The sequence below is a fragment of the Hyperolius riggenbachi genome, chromosome 10 (assembly GCF_040937935.1).
Source record: "Hyperolius riggenbachi isolate aHypRig1 chromosome 10, aHypRig1.pri, whole genome shotgun sequence".
NCBI classification, from domain to species: Eukaryota; Metazoa; Chordata; class Amphibia; order Anura; family Hyperoliidae; genus Hyperolius; species Hyperolius riggenbachi.
The window spans coordinates 285,005,472-285,010,636 of record NC_090655.1 but is presented as its reverse complement, the minus strand read 5'-3'; positions in this window follow the sequence as shown (position 1 = coordinate 285,010,636).

Below are 5,165 nucleotides of genomic sequence, written 5' to 3'. Positions count from 1 at the left end.
TGGTACAGGAAATCCTCCAGCAAGAGCAGAAGACTGTCCCCCACACGGAATCACAGTCACCGATTGTGTGCTGCAGTAGTGTGATCAAGCCTGTGGGCAATAAATGGGCTCCCCTCGCCTCTCACAATCCCTCTGGGTATCAGGGATACACTCAATGCCAGGCCTATATGCATGCAATGCTCTCCTCCCAGCCGTCTCTCCAATCCAGGGTAGAATCAATGCTTTATGAAACCTCACTAGTAAGCAAGAAACTCCTCTGCCTGTTTCCTCACCCACTAGAAACTCCCCCTCTCCATCTGGCCAGTCACTCCGACTTCCCCTTTCTGAGGACTCACTCTGACTTCCCCTTTCTAACGGCTTTAGAGGAACAAGCCTTTCTACACTGATCTCTAAAGATCATCTCACTAACTGTGCCCTGGACCCTATTCCCTCTAATCCCTCAGCTCTCCTCACTACCTGCACCCTATTCCCTCTCATCTTATCCAGGGCTGTATTTAGGGTTTGTGCTCCCCAAGTCGGTGGGGCCATGTTTTCTCCCCAGGTATGAGTAAAGTGACCCTAAAAAAGCAAGTAGGAAATGTCCCCCCCCCCCCCCCACACACACATTAGCCAGTGTTCTCTCGCACATAATAGTGGTAGGTATTAGATTGTGAGATCCCCTGAGAAAAGTCAGTAACATGACTACGTTCTCTTCAAAGTGCTGCAGAAGATGCCAGTGCTATATAAATACATAAGAATATGGTAGGACATTAGACTATGGTAGGATTAGATTGTAAGCTCCTCAAAGGGTAGTCAGTGACATGACTACATACTCTGAAGTACTGCTGAAGATGGCAGTACAATATAGTACAGTAGTATGGCAGCACGGTGGCGTAGTGGTTAGTGCTCTCGCCTTGCAGCACTGGGTCCCCGGTTCAAATCCCAGCCAGGTGAACATCTGCAAGGAGTTTGTATGTTCTCCCTGTGTGTGGGTTTCCTTAAGACACTCTGGTTTCCTCCCACATCCCAACAACATACAATACAGATAAGTTAATTGGCTTCCCCTAAAAATTGGCCCTAGACTACGATACTTACATACACATATGACTATGGTAGGGATTAGATTGTGAGCACCACTGTAGGACAGTTCGTGACAAGACAATATATACTCTGTACAGCGCTGTGTAATATGTTGGCGCTATATAAATAACTAGTATAAGTACAGTCAGTGGCGGCTCCAGGGTTTTTTGGGGGGGTGCTATGCAGGGCTGGACCAGTTTTTGTGGCTATAACCTGCAGCGCGCGAAAAAAATGGGCATAGCCATGACCAGATGAGGGCGGAGCTAACTGTAATTTAAAGTGAACCCGAGGTGAGAGTGATATGGAGGCTGCCATATTTATTTCCTTTTAAAGGGACACTTAAGCCAAATAAAAAAAATAGTTTCACTTACCTGGGGCTTCTACCAGCCCTCTGAAGCTGTCCGGTGCCTACATAGACTCGCTCCGATGCTCCTGGCCCTGCCGGCAGCCACTTCCGGTTTTGGCGACAGGAGCCGACAGGCCGGGAACGCGAGTGATTCTTCGCGATCCTGGCCATAATAGCACCCTCTATGCTGTTATAGCATATAGCATATATCATATAACAGCATAGAAGGCGCTATTACGTCCAGGAATGCGAAGAATCACTCGCGTTCCCGGCCTGTCGGCTCCTGTCGCCGAAACCTTAAGTGGCTGCCGGCAGGGCCAGGAGCATCGGAGCGAGTCTATGTAGGCACCGGACAGCTTCATGGGGCTGGTAGAAGCTCCAGGTGAGTAAAACTCATTTTTTTTATTTGGCTTAAAGGGATACTGTAGGGGGGGGGTCGGGGGAAAATGAGTTGAACTCACCCGGGCTTCTAATGGTCCCCCGCAGAAGTCCTGTGCCCACGCAGCCAGTCACCGATGCTCCGGCCCCGCCTCCAGTTTACTTCTGGAATTTCAGACTTTAAAGTCTGAAAACCACTGCGCCTGCGTTGCCGTGTCCTCGCTCCCGCTGATGTCACCAGGAGCGCACGGCGCAGGCACAGACTATACTGGGTCTGCACAGTACGCCCCTGGTGACATCAGTGGGAGCGAGGACACGGCAACGCAGGCGCAGTGGTTTTCAGACTTTAAAGTCTGAAATTCCAGAAGTGACCCGGTGGGGCCGGAGCATCGGTGAGTGGTTGCGCGGGCACAGGATGTCTGCAGGGGACCATTAGAAGCCCCGGGTAAGTTCAACTCATTTTCCCCCGACCCCCCTACAGTATCCCTTTAAGTGACCCTTTAAACAATACTAGTTGCCTGGCAGCCCTGCTGATCTATTTGGCTGCAGTAGTGAACTGAATTACGCCAGAAACAAGCACGCAGCTAATCTTGTCAGTTCTGACAATATTGTCAGAAACCCCCGACCTGCTGCATGCTTGTTCAGGGTCTGTGGTTGAAAGAATTAGAGGCAGAGGACCAACACGGCAGCCAGGCAGCTGGTATTACTTAAAATATTACTCTCACCTCGGGTTCGCTTTAAAAGTGCAACGCAAAGACAGTGGGCCCAAGTTTTGGTCACCCTTTCCCCAGAAAATTCACATAATTGTGCAGGTTTTCTCAAGAAAATACACGTGATGTGAACAGATTTGATCAGAAATACGAGCAATAATGTCAGCACAGATTTGATCAGAAATACGTGCAATAATGTCAGCAGATTTGATCAGAAATACGTGCAATAATGTCAGCAGATTTGACCACAAATACGAGCCATAATGTCAGCAGGTTTGATCAGAAATACGTGCAATAATGTCAGCAGATTTGATCAGAAATACGAGCAATAATGTCAGCAGATTTGACCACAAATACGTGCCATAATGTCAGCAGGTTTGATCAGAAATACGAGCAATAATGTCAGCAGATTTGATAAGAAATACGAGCAATAATGTCAGCACAGATTTGATCAGAAATACGTGCAATAATGTCAGCAGATTTGATAAGAAATACGAGCAATAATGACAGCAGATTTGATCAGAAATACGAGCAATAATGTCAGCAGGTTTGATCAGAAATACGAGCAATAATGTCAGCAGATTTGACCACAAATACGAGCAATAATGTCAGCAGGTTTGATCAGAAATACGAGCAATAATGTCAGCAGATTTGACCACAAATACGAGCAATAATGTCAGCAGGTTTGATCAGAAATACGAGCAATAATGTCAGCAGATTTGATCAGAAATACGTGCAATAATGTCAGCAGATTTGATAAGAAATACGAGCAATAATGACAGCAGGTTTGATCAGAAATACGAGCAATAATGTCAGCAGATTTGACCACAAATACGTGCAATAATGTCAGCAGATTTGATCAGAAATACGTGCAATAATGACAGCAGATTTGACCACAAATACGAGCAATAATGACAGCAGATTTGACCACAAATACGAGCAATAATGTCAGCAGATTTGATCAGAAAAACGTGCAATAATGTCAGCAGATTTGACCACAAATACGAGCAATAATGTCAGCAGATTTGATCAGAAATACCAGCAATAATGTCAGCAGATTTGACCACAAATACGAGCAATAATGTCAGCAGATTTGACCACAAATACGAGCAATAATGACAGCAGATTTGACCACAAATACGAGCAATAATGTCAGCAGATTTGACCACAAATACGAGCAATCATGTCAGCAGATTTGACCACACATACGAGCAATAATGTCAGCAGATTTGACCACAAATACGAGCAATAATGACAGCAGATTTGACCACAAATACGAGCAATAATGACAGCAGATTTGACCACAAATACGAGCAATAATGTCAGCAGATTTGACCACAAATACGAGCAATAATGTCAGCAGATTTGACCACAAATACGAGCAATCATGTCAGCAGATTTGACCACAAATACAAGCAATCATGTCAGCAGATTTGACCACAAATACGAGCAATCAGGTCAGCAGATTTGACCACAAATACGAGCAATAATGACAGCAGAATTGACCACAAATACGAGCAATAATGACAGCAGATTTGTCCAGAAATAAGAGCAATAATGACAGCAGATTTGTCCAGAAATAAGAGCAATAATGACAGCAGATTTGTCCAGAAATAAGAGCAATAATCATGTCAGCAGACTTAACTAGAAATACATTACCTTGTGACCTGAGACCTCGTCCCTCGTCCACCGCAAGAGGGAAACTCTGCATGCCGGCGCCGCCGCGTGGTCTAGTGACGTCACTAACTAGACCACACCAGTGGCATGCAGAGATCAGGATGACGTCCCTGCTGGCCGCTGCCACTCTGCTGTAGGGCGGGGGGACCTTCCGTGTGTGTGTGTGCTCTTCGCCGCACCCCAAGCTCTCGCCCCCCCCCCCCCCCCCCCGCAAAAAAATTTTAATAAAAAATGTAAAAGAATTTAAAAAAAGAAAAAAAAAAGAAAAATAAATTTACTAAATTTACTATAGGTGGCCGCCCCCCCCGAGGACCCGCCCATGGCACCGGCCCACGGGTGCCTCTTAATAGATACGGCCCTGATCTTATCCCTCAGCTCTCCTCACTACCTGTGCCCTGGGCCCTATTCCCTCTAATCCCTCAGCTCTCCTCACTACCTGTGCCCTGGGCCCTATTCCCTCTCATCCCTCAGCTCTCCTCACTACCTGTGCCCTGGACCCTATTCCCTCTCATCCCTCAGCTCTCCTCACTACCTGTGCCCTGGGCCCATCCCCCAGCTCTCCTCTTCCTTCATCCCTCCTCTAACAACTAATCAACCTCTCCATCTCAACTGGCATTCTCCCTTCTTTAAAGAACAACTGTAACAAGAGTTCAATGGAAGCTGCCATATTTATACTGTATTCCTTTAAACAATACCAGTTGCCTGGCTGTCCTGCTGATCCTCTGCCTCTAATACTTTTAGCCATAGACCCTGAACAAGCATGCAGCAGATCAGTTGTTACTGACATTATTGTCAGATCTGACAAGATTAGCTGCATGCTTGTTTCTGGGGTGATTCAGACACTACTACTGCCAAATAGACCAGCAGGTCTGCCAGGCAGGAAATAAATATGGCAGCCATCATACTCTTCTCACGTCAGTTGTCCTTTAGGCTAGGTTCACAGTGGGACATTGCGGAGCTGTTTTATAAAGTCTTATAACACGGCTTACAGCACT